Consider the following 15342-nt stretch of genomic DNA (forward strand, 5'->3'; position numbering starts at 1 on the left):
AGGTACATATCTAAATTGGATACTGAGTCACCTTATCAGTCCCTGTACAGTGTACCTTAGGTTCCCAGGGCATAGGTGTACCCAGGGCCTACCAGGGGCTGCAGCATGTATTATGCCACCCCTGGCTGGCCATCCAAATCTGACACAACTGGCTGCTTGACAGCTGGGGCAAGGTGGTGTAATCACCCTTTGCTTTAGATATATTATACCTATATCTAACCCTAAAAATGGACACACAGATCTCCTATCAGTCACTCCTATGGCAGGCCTTGACAATCCTGAAGGCAGAGTGCTTGGAATCGTGTGAGATGGTGCTCTGGCATGAGCTGAGCCTGTCTGCGGCTTTCGGGATCCATCCCTTAGCCGTTTCCATGATATCGCATACCATATACTCTTAAGTGCATTATAATCCTCGCGGTTATATGCCAACTCTGGTATCGCTTTATCAAAACATGTCGAGTAAGGTGTCATACGAATTGGAATACTAACCCCTCGCCAATTCTGGCGACGGGGTTAGCATTCCACCCTTCTAGAGGGACACGACATGTATGTAACCTGTAACCCCGGTTAAAGTCACACAGAGCCTTAGCATCCACAAAATGGATGCTGCCACCGAGACACAAGTCTGCCCTCCTGCTGCTGGGAGTCCTCCCAGAGCAGGAGGCAAGGACAAAGGGTTTCCTGCCAGGGGCGGTGCCAGCACCGTCCCAGACAGGGTTTTGTGGATTCCAGGTAGGCAGGGCTACAGAGGAAGGTGACTGCAAGTGGCACCCCGGTGCTCACTGTGCCTAGGCCGGCTGAAACCAGTTCCAGGGGCACTCCAGCCCCTGGCCTGGGGAAAGCCCGCCAAAGGAGAGGGGTGTAACCACCCCCCTCCTGTTCCCACCCATAGGGCAGGACTTAGTCGCGTGCCAGCCCCCTTTTCCCAGATAAAGGTAGGAGCAGGCCCCCTTCCAAATTAGATCATCTTTGGAATCAAGACACGACTTTCTACGAAAGGACATCAAGATTTCTTCTTCAAGATTCTCCCTTGTGGCTAAGGAGTAGTCACCCTGCATCCGCAGGCACCACCTTAAGAACACTGCGGTCTGCTGCAAGTCCTTCCTCCGGAATCCGACTGCCCAGCTCGACAAGACCCGGCTTCCCTGGCACCTCCGACCTCTACTCACCTCTACAGCCAAGCTGAGAACCGTGAGTGCGACGAGACGTCAAGAGACCGACTATTGCCAAGACTGCACGACTTCTTCACAGCAAGCCCGCCGAGTAATCTCCTGGCGGGTGCTTTGGGGTCCGAGAAGCCCCAACCCTGAGCAGCTCCAGCACCGAAGAGCAGCCCCCCAGCATCTCCACGATCGGCGTGGGGCCCTTCTGCTTTTTGCTGCTCACCGCGTTGCTTAGCTACTAGCCCGCTGGCTTGTGGCCTTCTGAACGACGCCCGACGACATCACTGCTGCTGGTCTGGTTGCTCCAGACTAGCTCTTGCTCCCTTCCAGAAGAGGAGCACCCCGGACCCTCCTGGTCCACTCAAGACGCCATTTTGAGTCCACCGCGTGGGCTTGAATTAGCCAAGGCTTTGTTGCCCAATCCTGGGTTCTTCGACGCCGACAGCTTCATCCATCGTGGGACAGCTCGCCCCTCCATCCTGGTCGCCGACAACGCCTCCTGGTCCGTGAGATCTGCAGAGCACAGCGTCGCCCACTCACCTAGCCGAGGTGACTACCATCCGGTGCCCTCCTGGTGCCACCTGACTACTGGCTAGTAGTCACGAACTTGGTCCCCTCTGCTTTCAGGTGTCATCCATCTTCAAGATCCAGGCTTGGATCAACTCGAACTCTCTTCACTGGTCGCCTGCCAGCATCTTTCTTCCAGGCTCCTGGTTCGTCTACGAGGATTCCCGACGTCTTTTGAGACCTATGCAGCTGCAGCCCCTGGGCTAGGTAACTTCGGCATTTCGGTGCCCCAGCATAGCCTCACTATCCAAGGGTCAGGATCCACTGTCGTTTTCTCCCTACCAGGTCGGGTTCGCCCGTGAACACTAACTTTAACTTTACTAGCTATCATAGACTTTGTCCCGCATCCCGCGTGAGAGTGCACACTCTGCACCCGAGTCCCCTGGGCCTCCTAGAAGTAATCTAACGATTCTATAGTCAAGTCCTAGCGATTCCAAAGCCTATTAGTACTGTACTTACCTGCTAGTAATTTCGCATTCCACTTTCAGAGTATATGGTTTTTCGTGCCCCTCGGGCATTTGTGTATACTGTGCTAACTTAAGTATTTTTATAAGAGTTTTGTTGTGTGCTTAGCTCCCTGTCTCATAAAGAGCCAGGGTAGTCTTGTTATAAATAAATACACTGTTTATTTTCATAACAACTTGTGTGGTGTCCTTTCACTGGGTGTTCAAGGGGTAATGTGATGGTAAAACAGCTGGCTTAACACGCCCTCTAGAGTCTTAGCCTTAGACTGCTCGTATCCATGCTACTAGGATAGCTGGTCTATAAGGTTGACTTACAACCAATCATCAATAAGGGTTGTTTGGACTGATATATAGTGATCACTAGAACAGTGAGCACTGCACATCAGGCCAACTTCTCACATAACGGGATCTCAGACTGTATCAAGCGGTAGGGCGTCTTGCACTATATGAAAAGGTACAAGCCGACAGTAGTCCTCTTACAAGAAACGCACCTGATAGGAACCCACCGCCGTCCTCTTGGCCAATTTGGATATGTAGAATATTTCACTCAGGCTTTGCTTGAGGCTCCAGGAGGGTAGCACTCCTCCTTCAGAGATCCGTTCCTCTTACAGTAACTAATATACACACCGATGCACTGGGGAGATATGTTAGGATTGAGGGCCACGTGGCTGCTAGACAATATAATTGTGTCTCCTGTTACACCCCTCAGCAATTGCTACAACACACACTTCAGGCACTGCAGTCCTTTCTGAGGACAATGCCCCCGGGGACCACCTTAGTGGGAGGAGAGTTTAAAATAAAAAATATTTTTATTAAGCAGTTATTTGAGAACCACAGATCGTTCATAAGCAGTATAAAATAGTATTTATAGGCCACATGCAAGGGGCCCGAACGTCGACAAGTATCAATGTACAACCCAGTCTCTGTCTCCTAGAGTGACTCCTTACGTAGAATGGCGGGCAGAGGACCTGTCATCTGAGTGCCTTAATGGCCCAGTTCCCTCCCTATCTCCCTCATCTCCCAATACATTGGTACCCCTGAGTTGCATCCACAGTCCCCAGATCTTTTCGAATTTAAGTGGGCAGCCCCAAGACCGGTATGCTGTGCACTCCACTAGTTGGCATCAGTCAAGGTCTTCCTCCCACTCTCCGGCCATGGGAGGTCTGTTCGGATGGGAGAGTTTTAATGTTGTTCCAGGCCCTGAACATCCACCGAACTTCACCCTGGCATGAGGTCCTCAGCTGCGTGTCTTACAGCCTGGGATGAGTCCATGCGCCTATACGATGCCTGCCGTTCCTGGCACCCCTCGACACGAGCTTACACTCACCGGTCAGCAGCCCATAATACTAAAGCCTGGACTTACCAACTGTGGCTACAGGTGACAGATCTCCTGCACTGAGCTATGCCCAACTAATCCCATGCGATATATCAGATCACAGACCCCTTCTGGCAGAGTGGGCCACCCAGCCTGTGATGCTGAAGACCCATATGGCGATTTAGAGCATAGTGCTTGAAGGTTCGTTCCTGAGTGTGCCTCCTTCATGGAGGACGAACTCCAAAACTACTTCCAAATGAAACTACTTCCAAATTAACGATGGCTCAGTGTTATCAAAGATGACGCTCTGGGTGTCATGCAAATCCTCCATAAGAGGTTTGTTCAAAAGCTACATTCAGAGTCAAGAAACAACACAGAAACATTGGGTGACTGACCTAGAGATTCAAATATGATGCCTGGAGTGTTGGATCCAGCAGCCTGACTCAGGTGAGGCACAGCATCTCCACTCAAAAAATCTACGAGCTGGGGGACGAATCAGGCAAGCTGCTTTATTGACTGGCGACTCACAGTCTCCTCTAGAGTGATACTGGCTATTCGGGATCAGACGGATTGCCTCAGGGAAGAGCTACCCACGATCGTCCACACCATCGGGACCTATACACATGCTATCCGGTGCCCCCCCTGGAGGTGGGAAACCCCATCCTGTGGGACATCCCTTTGCCCTCTATCCACCACTCTCTGGCCCTGGACCTAGATAAACATTTGAATGAGGAAGAGGAAGGTAGTCTAGGACATTTCTGGCCTCCAATCAGGTAAAATCTTTGGGCCTGATGGGTACGCCATTGAATACTAGAACAGATTTTGCTTAATTATTGTGCCCCACTTGTTAAACTTCTACACCGAAGCAACACACTAGGGTTCCTTTCCCAATTACTTAGGCTGTGCAACCATTGTGGTGATTCCCCAAGCAGGGTATAGTTCCCGATCTGTGAACCTCCTACCGGCTGATTCCTCTCATTAATGTAGACATTAAAATGTTTGCCAAAATCTTGGCGGGTCGTTTGACGTGTACTCATCCACCCGGACCAGTGTGGGTTTATGCTGGGTAGAAGCATGCGTCATTTCATTCGATGAGTGCAAGTGGCCCTCTCCCAAATGCAGAAGCTAGTGGGTAAACTAGCCCTCCTTCCTGTAGCCTTCACAAAAGCCTTTGATACGCTCTCATGTGAGTTCTTAGAGACAGTCCGGAAACGAGCAGGCCTGCGACCAAAATCCAAGAGGATGGTCCACCTCCTCTATCACAACCCCAGGGACTAATTCCGAGTGAATGGCATAGTATCAGCCCCTTCCCAATCCGGCAGGGCACGCGTCAGGGGTGCCCAATCCCCCCTTTGTTGTTTGCGTTAGCCATTGGCACGCCTCATACACTGTGATGCATGGGTCAGTGGGTGGAGATGGGGAGCAGGGTTCGAAGACTGGGTAGCACTCTATGCTGATGATGTCTTGTTGGTCCTCAAGGACCCTTCGAGCTCCGGCCCCCGTTGTCCAGCGATTATTAGTCTTTATAGAGAGGCCTCTGGTCTCTATAGTAACTCGGCAAAATCAGTACTGGTGGAGGTGAGGATGAAGAGGGCTGTTGCTGGTGCCAGACTATTCCATTATGGTGTAACACATTTAAATACCTGGGGTCCAAATATGTCACCTCTCGGACCTGGCATGGAAGCTTAAATTCCAGGACCTGGCCACTTCCCTTGACTGGGGCACCCATCGCTTGCAGTGGCTGCCACTAAACCCGATGGTACGCAGTGTTGGAATAAAAATGTTTTAGTGGAGTTATCCATGCATTGTATGTCTTAAGTTAGCATTCGCTGCACCATTTTATATTCAGCCGCCATTTTGAGCGATGATCGAAACTAACTTCTGGCTTTCGCACTCTCTGCCCTAGTTGAAATCAGCTTTGATAGTCTTCGTTTCTCCAAGTTTGAACTTCGCAGTACTAATAAATACACTGTCCTTGTCTGTACATACCTTTCTCACTAGATAGGACTGCTCTCACCCTTAGAGCGGCGGTTGCAGGCAGAGAGACATTGGCGCTGAGATAGCATGTGCCTGATCTCAGGATCGAAACCCATCCTTCTGTATCTCCTTTGCTCATCAGCTACCAACTGGAAATTTCCAGTTAGGGCGTGTCTTTATTCTTTCTGAATTGTACATAATGTATCGCCAGTCTTGCTGAAGTCAGTCCCTCTGCAGAAATCCCAGGAGGCTGGTCAGACTGGACTCCACTCGGGTGTACTTGAATAAAATATACTTGGTTTTCATTCTCTACTGTCTCACCAACTCTTCATTTGTATGGAAGGCTGAGAGGTGGTCACGAGTGACCCAGGTGGCCCTAATCGGGTCTCTTCCTTCAGCAGCGTGCTCTTTAATATGCTGTGTCTTCCCCGGTATATATTAGCGAGTTTTCAGTTCCCTGTACCCAGACAATGGTTCCCCTCCCTAACCTCCATTTGGGCTGAAAAGCGCTACAGGGTGTCCTTCTCATCGGCACGAAAGTCGCCCTTTGACTCAGATATTCATGCTTACTACTTGGCTGCGCAATTAGTGCCCTTCAATAAATGCTTTGCGGGGTGTGGGATGACCCAGCCTATCGCAGGGAATTCCATACGATGGGATTTGAGGGCTTACTCTGTACTCTTTATGGAAACCTGGTATCCAGGGTGATGTCCTACTGAGCCAGAGTTGCAATACACTGATGGAGGGCGGCACTGTGCTGGATTCACTAGGGCCGCAAGCTAACCAAACTCACCCGCCTGTGGTGCGGCACGTGGCTCCATCAGCTCTCTGCCCTGAAGGGATTCCATCAATGGAACCACATAGGTATCACTTATTTAGGCGATGTTTACAACGGGACTACGCTGATGTCATTCTAAGAGTTGCAGGTACAGTATGACCTGGGCCATATGCAGTTTTTTCGCTTTCTCTAGCTGCGACAGGCCCTGGCGACACATCTCCCTCCGGTGCCGTGCCGGTGGTTTCCAGCTTGGCACCAACACTTAATCGTCAACACCACGGCTTGTGGACAGTCTGCCACAAGGTTTTGCTGTCTGCCTGATTTAGAGAGGACCACAACAGTCAATTGTTAATTCAATATACATTCAAAATGACTATTGCCTGCTGCCCAACCCATTCTTATAGCCTTGTGGGTGGTGGGGGGCTGGAATAGTCCGAATTGTTACACTTGTAGGAGTGTGATGGTTAGTAGTTGTTTGTATTTAACACCATAGGTGGGACAGTGTGTGGTGCCAGATGCAGTGAACTCCTGACGACAGGCCTGGCATTTTTTTTCTCCAAATTAAGCACCGATTCTATTCTAAATCTAAAATATTTGTCTAGCATTTACAGCCCATACATTGCAAACGGAATAGAATAAACTCTTGCTGGAGCAGCAGTGACTGGGAAACCTTTTTCTCTGCATTTTTACAAGAGCCGCTTGTGTACTCAATCTTGAAAATTGTAGGTCTGGAAAAAACGTCTCCTCAGCTACCATGATGGTCATCTCCAACGAACACGTATAAGATCTGCATATACTCTCAAATGGTGCCTGGAACGTCACTTTTGCGTTATATGGAACGCCTGACCGTTATTCACTCCCAGATGCACCAATTAATTAATCAGTCACTCACCAACAAAACCCAGTCTGACCAACCCCAAAAGTTCACACTAATAGAGACGCAGGCCAGCTTTGCGTCTGTAAAGTACCTTGAAATCAAATGTCAACCTTTCTAAGTGCCAACACATAAATGTTTAGGGAGGGGGGAAATCAGATTGCTGGAGGCCTCTAGGGTATATTTTCTTTTCCCGCCATCCGGAGCTCCGCGACCCTCTGATGAAAGTTAACAAGGTGCCTCTGGCACGGAAACGCTGCAGCAATAAGCTGAATGTTTCAATTGAAACATGCTTGAATGCTGTGGCGGCGGTAACTAAATAACACAGCTCGATTTAAAACAAGCCCTCTCACTTCTGTTCATATTTGCTCGTCCGCCCCAGAGCTTTGAGGGAAACTGTGTCTGGCTCTCAGCGTCGGTGCTGTGAGGCTGCTGCGACGCTGGGTCTGAGACTACAGGGTCTGGAAGCAGCAGGACTGAGTAGAGCATGTACTGGAGGAGGGGGCGGGCTACCGAGGGTGAGAGCGGCGGCGGCGGAGGAGCGGGGTGAGTAATGCCAGAGCGCAGAGACAAGCACACTCCAGCCCTGAGCCTGCACGCACACACACACGGCCAGGCACCTCCAGCTGCCACTCTGCGGGAGCGCAGCCCTGCCCCACCCCCTCAGCCGGAGAGCAGCCGCGCACAGACCGCGGCCCCTCCGCCTCCAGCGCTTCTGACAGAAACTTGTGCCTGGACCCGCCGGCGCCCCGGACGGACCACGGAGGTGCCTTCGGGGGGACTGACCCATGCAGAGGGTACCGAGGAGCCCGCCGGGGACACCCCGGCATTGTAGAGCAGCAGGTAAGGGCCGGAGGCTGCTTCTTTAAAAAGTGTCCCATTTGGGAGTCTTACATCTACTGCATTAGTTATTATTGCATTTTCTTCTTAATTGGGATGTGGGAGAGCGCGCCACAACTGCCGAATTTTCTGACTTAAGAGCCTACTCTACAGACACATACATCTTTGATTAATCCCCGCAGCGTTTGGAGATGCTTCAGTGGCGCGATTTTGCAGCAGAGTTAAGGGTCTATTTGTATAGTGAGCTGCTTAAAGAGTAAAACAGATTTTTAGGTGGGAAAAAAAGTTAGATTTTACCATTTTGCCCAAAAGTAGATTGTTCCCTCTGTCTCACTACATATATATATATATATATATAGAGAGAGAGAGAGAAACCCACACACAGTTGGCATGTCTGAATTACTTTATCGAAAAAGTAAATACTCTTTCAAAACTTTAGCTGGCAAGAACTGGTAATTCAGAGAGAGACGGGGTAAACTTGGAACTACGTTAGGAGAACCGTGCAAAATCCACGTGCAGGTGATTAGCTTTGGACGGGGACCGTTTTTTTTATCTTCTTTTTTTGCCTAGAGGCGTGTCCTGGAGACGTGTGGGGTGTCTGTCGAAAGCCTTTGTCACGGAGTATGTAATGCCGGACAGAGAACTTGATAATTTCAAGTATTTTTTTGCAGTTTTTTTCCCCTCATGCTGCCGCTCTCCCTTTTGCTTGCTTCCATCTCCCCCACTGATCCAAGGTGTCAGTTTCGCGCAAGAAATCATTGTCCACATCTCTCTTTTAGGAGCAAAAAAGGCCACTTTATTTTAGGACAGGTGCATCATAATTTTCACGAAACACATTTCATTATTTATTTATTTACCAAAACCAACTCTACAATGATCTTAGAAAACCTGAATCCCAAAACCCAGAACGAAACTCCTATCTACTACCCCTAACCTACCCACACTACCCTTCAGGATGGCCAACCCGCTCCAGGCTGCCCACCCCCACTACCAAAAACCCGCCTATAGGTAGAACAAAGGCACCCATCCTAACCGTGGCAGGCCAAGAAAGGAGCAGCACCTAGGGTACCACAGAAGAAAAACACCCCCCACCCAAATGGAAAAGAAAAAGAGGGAGGGTGGGTGGGGCAAAACAAACCTCCCTACTAGCCTCCCGCTACGCAGTTACGCCACTGCCAACCTAACCCCCTTATATCACTTCCCTAATCAGCCCACACCTGCTTTCCTGCTTCTCGCGCGAACCTACCCAGGGAGAGACCGGCTCGCGCCTGGCTCTCCCTGGGTCCCCCCTCGCGCAAGAAATCATTGTCCACATCTCTCTTTTAGGAGCAAAAAAGGCCACTTTATTTTAGGACAGGTGCATCATAATTTTCACGAAACACATTTCATTATTTATTTATTTACCAAAACCAACTCTACAATGATCTTAGAAAACCTGAATCCCAAAACCCAGAACGAAACTCCTATCTACTACCCCTAACCTACCCACACTACCCTTCAGGATGGCCAACCCGCTCCAGGCTGCCCACCCCCACTACCAAAAACCCGCCACCCAGGAAAACCTTTAGTGTTTTCCTGCCCCACCAAAAGGACAGGAAGGAGCACACCATAACTGTACCTGAAGAACCTTACTAATCAAATCCCTGAGTTCTAAAAGGTAAAAAGAAATACCCAAAGCCGAGAGATGCACACCGTCCTCACAAAATAAATGATGTTCCGAGACCTGTAAATGATAATGATTCAAACAGTAGATACCCAAATTATGACAAAAAGGTCGCATTGTCCTGTTCACTTTTCTCCTGGCCCTTTCAAGGGCGGAATGGTTCCTTGCTCCACGCCACTGCAGACGAGGCACAAACTCAGTCCATATCAGCATGGTGCTCACCCATGTGGTTTTGATAATTTCCAGATCTTGCTTCATGAGTTTCAACAAAGTTAACCCAGAGAGAGAAACCAAGTCATTCTCGCCAAGATGGAGCACCAAGAGATCCGGAGGGCCCCCCAAACACTGGGAAACCAAAGCAGCTAAGGCGGGAAAAAACCCACCCCACCGCATGCCCCCTGTTCCATGCCAGGAGACTTCATGTTCCGCGCTGTTGAGACCCAGCGATCTCCCACAGAGCTGAGTGGCAGCGGCGCAAGCTGCACGTTTAATAAAAGAGTGCCCTAGTATCCAAACCCTCCGTTTGCCTCCGGGGGCCGACGGCCAAGGACCTAGGAGAGAAAGAAATGTTAGACAATCCAAACAATTCACTATTTCCTCACATATTTCTCACAGCACTTGGAACGCCAACGACCAATGCGTCTGATCTGGGACCAGTCCCACCCCAAACGAGCGGCCTCCGTCGCCGCACCAATTCTGAAGGAATGGGTACCAAACTGAACCGGATCCTTCCCCAAGCGCAACAAAACTTTGCGCAAGACAGCCAGCAATTGGGAAGCCACAATGGGACTACCATCCACATGACAAAATATAGACCCCTGGAGAAAATGTGGAGATGATACAAACACTTCCCATTCCCCAACCGGACAACAAGCAGAAACACCACTCCTGCCAAGGAACACCCACTTACCCCTCCCCAACTGGTCGGTTTTGGATGCCCGCAGCCACAGCCGCACCCTGTCACTCTCCAACACAACCTCACTGCTAGTCATGCCTACCTTACCCCGTAACCCCAACAATTCCGAAGCCCGAAATGCCCCAAAGAACAACCAAATGAAACACAAACGAAACTTGGCACACTCAAAAGCATCATGACAACACAACTCCAACTCTGGTAACAACAACTGAAGCAACTCAAAAGTCACTGGCTGCCGAAGCTGCGGACCACCAGCCCGAAGCCTAGCCAAACCTTTCAACATTTTACGAACCAACACCCCCCCAACCGGATCCCTCCCCCACCAAAGTAGCCCATAAAAAGAAATCCCAGCCAACTTGCCCGAAATGGTAGTGGGCGATAGACCTTTGTCTGCCAAATGCAACACAAACTGTAAGATAACACGTTCATCAGACCAACCAGCCCCAGCCGGGCCCACCAACTCCTTACCGAACTGCAGAAACTCGCTCCAAGCCTTCACATACCCCCGCCTCGTTGAGGCGGCCACCGAATGTTCGACTAATTGGTGAACCCTCAATCCCCCATGGCCCATACGTACTGTGGGATCGCTGTTGGTTCCAGGTCCGCCCCAGGAGCTAACTTGCGGAACTCGGCCCACTGAAATCGAGACAAAGAGTCAGCGATGCAGTTAGAAGTGCCAGGAACATGCCGTGCTTTAAAGACAATATTTAATTGCAGACACCGCAGCATGAATGCGCGCAGGAGTCGCAACACCCGCAAATCACGAGCCTTCTGGTGATTGACAAGATGTACAACTGCCAAATTGTCCACATGAAACAAAATTGATCGATTCCGAAACTCATCCCCCCACAGATACAAAGCAACCAGCAGTGGGAAGAGCTCCAGAAATGCTATGCTACGACCTTGGTCCCGCCAGAGCGCCGGCCAGCCGGCCGCGCACCACCGACCGTCCCAAAAGATTCCGAAGCCATGAGCCCCAGAAGCATCAGTGAACAACTGTACTTGCCACACCATGTCCTCATCCGCAAAAAACAAGGACACGCCATTGAACTCCTGCAGAAAACGAAGCCAGACTGTCAGATCAGCACGGACAGCGGTGGTAATGCGTACCCGATGATGGGGAAGGCTCGCACCGGACATGGACAGACCCAGACGTCTACAGAACGTCCTGCCCGCCCGAACAACCCGACAAGCAAAATTGAGGTACCCCAACAGCTTCTGGACAGTTCTCAAAACTACTTTCCGCTCCCTCAAAACCAGTTGGATGAAGTCAGACATTTCCGTCACTTTTGCTGCAGGCAATCGCGCCACCATAGACAGCGTGTCAATTTCAATCCCCAAGAAAGTCAGGGACGTACATGGGCCCTCAGTCTTGTCCGGCGCTAAAGGAACACCCAATTCCTCCGCCAGGGCCTGAAAGCTGGTCAAAGCCGACTGGCACTGTCCGGAGCGACCTTCCCCAATGAAAAGAAAATCATCAAGGTAATGACAGACCAGGACGTGGCCAGTAACAAAAGTGAATCTCCACTGCAGGAAGGTACTGAAAGTTTCAAACAGGGAGCAGGACACGGAACAGCCCATAGGCAACACACGATCCACATAGAAACAACCATCAAACTGCATTCCTAACAGACTGAAATCCCAAGGATGGATGGGCAAAAGCCGGAAAGCCGACTGAATATCGCTCTTCGCCAGCAATGCCCCAACACCTGCCATGCGCACGAGCCGTAAGGCATCGTCCACCGAGGCATAAGCAACACTCGAGTCGGCCGGATCGATGAAGTCATTAATGGAGGTACCCTCGGGCCAGGACAGGTGATGGATAAGACGAAACTCTCCTGCCGCCTTCTTGGGCACCACGCCCAGGGGTGAAACAATCAAGTCAGGCAGAGGACAAGATACAAAAGGACCAGCAATCCTACCAGCCGCCAGCTCGGCATCCAGTTTTTTCCGCACCACATGGGGACTCTCCTTCGCCGACTTCAAATTGTCCGACCACCTGCCCACCCTGGGTCCCTGATATCCAATCCGAAAACCAATTTTGAAACCCCAAGACAAAATCTTAGCGGCATCAAAATCTGGATAATCCACCAGCCAGAGATCGAGAACCGTCTGCCTAATAGGAGTAGGAGCCCTTGTAAACAGGCTGTTGGTGCTGTCCCCTACCCCCGGAACCTCGTCCCTGATCGCCCAAACGTTGTCCAGGAAAACAGTGGGTGAGGGAGTGCTTTCCCCCACACTGGGAACACTCATGCTTGTACCTACAAGCTGGCCTGTTACAGGAACCCCGGTTAAAGTGCCAGCAAGTGCCAGTGGCGGCTGCTTGACCTCTGCCCCAAACCCCCGCCCCAGACTGAGCGGGGCGAGCTGAAAAGGGCCGATAATGCACCGGCTGACCACTAGCCGTGTGGGTCGTAGCAGGCGGATTTGCCGAAGCCATCCACTGTAACCATAATTCGGAGTCAACCTCACCCCACGAACGCTCGGGGAAAGCGCTCATGCGGGCCCGAAATTCGTCATCATAGGACAACCATGCAAAGCCACCAAAAGAACTGTGAGCCTTGCGGACGATATCTGCATATTTAAACATAGCAATTGCCTTCTCAGGATGACGTTGACAATAAACACTGGCATAAATCAGAAAGGCCGAAGTCCAATTCTCTATAGACTTCGGAACACGGGGCCGCCTCGCCAGTTCTAGTTCCTCCTCCTTCGACCCCTCCTTTGCCTGAATATCTCTATGAAGAAGTCGAAAAACATCCACAAATGCCCCAGACCATATCAGATTCTTCGTTTTCTCGGACAAATGAGACCCCAAAGGCATTCCCACCCCAGAATAAGGCAACTTTTTCGGCAGGATACTATCCTCCGCCACCTGTGGGGCAACCATTCCACCATTCCCAGCAGTAGAAACCTCTTTGGCAACTTGCCCCGTAGAAACATTCGAACATACCGGCCGCTCAAGCCTCGGTCCCAGAGCGACTCGCTCAACCACAACCCCATCCCTCGTAGAAACATGCGAAAGTACAGGCCGCTGAAGCCTCGGTGCCAGAGCGACTCGCTCAACCACAACCCCATCCCCCGTAGAAACATTCGAAAATACAGGCCGCTCAAGCCGTGGTGCCAGAGCGACTCGCTCAACCACAACCCCATCACCCGTACCAATAGACCTTGTACTCTTCACAGGGAGACTCTCCCTAGGTTGCCACACAGACCACCACCCATCCTTACCTCTGGGCAACTGCTCCGACTGCAGTGTGACAGCCCCACGCTCCTTCTGCGAAGGTCCAGAACTCACTGCCCCTCGTACACCGGCCTGGTCCGCTCGAGACTCCTGCGAAACACGAGAGACAGGGGGTTGCCCCAACCCACCCCCCTGGGCCCGTGCTGCCAAAAGCCCAACATTAGTGTCTCTCAATTCCCCTTCCTCCAAATCCTCCTCACGAAAATTACCGCAGAAAGCTTCATCAGAAAATAAAACTTGGTCACTGCCACTGGGCATAGCCCCATCACCAATACCCCCATCATAAAACTGCCAATCAACAGGCTGAAAACTGTGTACATTGAAAGCTGTAGACGAGCTATCCGCTCCAGATAGCCCCCCGTGAAGCCCACCACTGGAAACAGCCGTGTGGACAGTTCCCGGGCCCGTAGAAACAGCCGGCAGCCGCCCAGCCGAAGGCGCCGGACGAAAACTGCGGCCGCTCGAGCCAGAAAAGGAAGAGGACCCCAGAACAGGCTCCCTGGAAACGAAAACGCCATCACCCCCCAAGGAACTGGTCGCCGACGCCAAACCATGGCCACCCACCGCCCCAGGCTCAGGACACCCAAAACGGCCACCCGGCCGACCCCTGGGGACCGGGAACAGGGAAGGACCAGGGCCCGCGTGCGCCCCCCCATGGAGCAAACCCCTCCCACCCGTAGCCAAATGAGGGGGGGTGGCAGTTCCCAGGCCAGGCACACTAGCGTCCGTAGACTGTGCAGGCGGGGGTGGCAGCCCACTGGGTGCAGCACCCGCAGAGGGAAGAACAGCAGCAGGTGGCGGGGCTTCAGGGAGGGGGCAGACAGGTAACGCGTCCGGCAAGGGCCGTAAATCAGCCCCACCTTGGGGTGGGGAACCAAAAGAGAGGTGAGGGGCCGTACCAGGCCCCGGCACAGCGGGGGAGAGCAGGAAACATTGCCCGTTCAGCCACAGGTAAGGCGAGGCCCCGGCCGGCATTAGAGGAACCGCAGGGGGGGGGGCAGGGGGCACCGCTGCAAGGGGGGGGGGTTGCGCATGCTCAGGCACCTCCAGGCTCCTCCCACGCTTGGGCTTTGGGCCCGCCGGAGGCTTCCCCGACTTCCCCCGCACCAGCCCGCTGGGGCTCGGTGCCTGCCCGCCCACTGAGCGACCCCTCCTCCCCCCGGGCGCCCCGCGCGTGTCAGCAAGAATAAATGGCAAAGCACATACCTGCAGCGGGGCACCCGGGGCATCCAGTGGGGGCTCCACAGCGACGGCGGGCGACACCGGCCCAGGCCCGTCCTCCGGCATAGCCGCGTCTCCGTCCTGCTCCTCCTCCAGGCCCTGCGAGAGGCAGGCCTCAACTGCCCTGGAGACGCCCTCAGACGCCCTGCGAGGGGGGCGGGACAACCCGACCCACGCCTCCGCCGGAACACCCGGCCGTAGAAGGTCTTCGCGCCCCGCCTCACAAAGGATCCTCACAGCCCTACGGACCTCCGCCGCTTCCTCCATGCCCCAGGACACAAGGTAAAACACGAGCGCCGCAAAACAAACCTCCCTACTAG

The 15342-nt window shown here is 52.3% G+C and overlaps 1 protein-coding gene across 1 annotated transcript in view; it reads left to right on the forward strand.

The window, feature by feature from the left end:
• Positions 1 to 7526: 7526 nt before the first annotated feature.
• Positions 7527 to 15342, forward strand: part of LPAR1 (lysophosphatidic acid receptor 1) — a 257320-nt gene continuing 249504 nt past the window's right edge. The window contains exon 1 of the mRNA XM_078676694.1: positions 7527 to 7981. The gene's annotated coding sequence lies outside the window, so the exon portion shown is untranslated. The remainder of the gene's footprint in view (positions 7982 to 15342) is intronic.

Source organism: Lissotriton helveticus, chromosome 2_1, assembly GCF_964261635.1.
Source record: "Lissotriton helveticus chromosome 2_1, aLisHel1.1, whole genome shotgun sequence".
NCBI classification, from domain to species: domain Eukaryota; kingdom Metazoa; phylum Chordata; class Amphibia; order Caudata; family Salamandridae; genus Lissotriton; species Lissotriton helveticus.